At 39.3% G+C, this 740-nt stretch overlaps 1 protein-coding gene across 5 annotated transcripts in view; it reads right to left on the bottom strand.

The window, feature by feature from the left end:
• Positions 1 to 740, bottom strand: part of Gpld1 (glycosylphosphatidylinositol specific phospholipase D1) — a 55,282-nt gene that overhangs the window by 36,554 nt on the left and 17,988 nt on the right. The window lies entirely within an intron of this gene.

Genomic DNA, 740 nt, shown 5'->3' with positions numbered 1-740 from the left:
GGCGGGACACAGCCCACGGCTCCTATTACTACATGTACCCATATTCCAACATCCCATCCCCTTTACTCTCTTTTAATCTATTTTTATTATTGTTGTTGTTATATTTGTGTGTGTTTGTGTATACATGCACACTATATCACAGCCCTCATATAGACATTAGAGAATAATTTCCAAGAGTCACTTTTCTTCTTCCACTATGTGGTCATCAGACCTGGAAGCATATGGTGGTATATTATTTGTATTTTAATAACTAAGGCTTGCCCGAAGATCAGGGGGGCAAAGCAGCCATGCTAGCAAGCACCTCTACTCACTGAGCCATCTCACACACACCCTCCCCAATTATTCACTGGAAGTTACTTTTCTCTGCCATATGGTCCTGATCTTTATATCACATAGGAAAGTGTAAACTGACTTAGGAAAACATGGAAAGCCAAGCACGGTGGCAGCACACTTGCAATCCCAGCACTCAGAAGGCAGAGGCAGATAGAGGAGGATCAGAAGTTCAAGGTCATTTTCAATTACATGGTGAGTTTGAGGCCATAACTGGGCTACATAAGACTCTATCATGGAATAAAAAAAAGGAAGGAAGAGAGGGAGGGAAAGATAAATGATTGATAGGTAGGTAGGTAGATGATACATAGATACATAGATAGATAGATAGATAGATAGATAGATAGATAGATAGATAGATGATTGATAGATAGATGATAGATAGATAGATAGATAGATAGATAGATAGA

This window comes from Microtus ochrogaster, chromosome 16, assembly GCF_000317375.1.
Source record: "Microtus ochrogaster isolate Prairie Vole_2 chromosome 16, MicOch1.0, whole genome shotgun sequence".
In the NCBI taxonomy this organism is placed as follows: Eukaryota; Metazoa; Chordata; class Mammalia; order Rodentia; family Cricetidae; genus Microtus; species Microtus ochrogaster.
The sequence above is the reverse complement of the archived record's forward strand: the minus strand, read 5'-3'. Positions and strand labels throughout refer to the sequence as shown.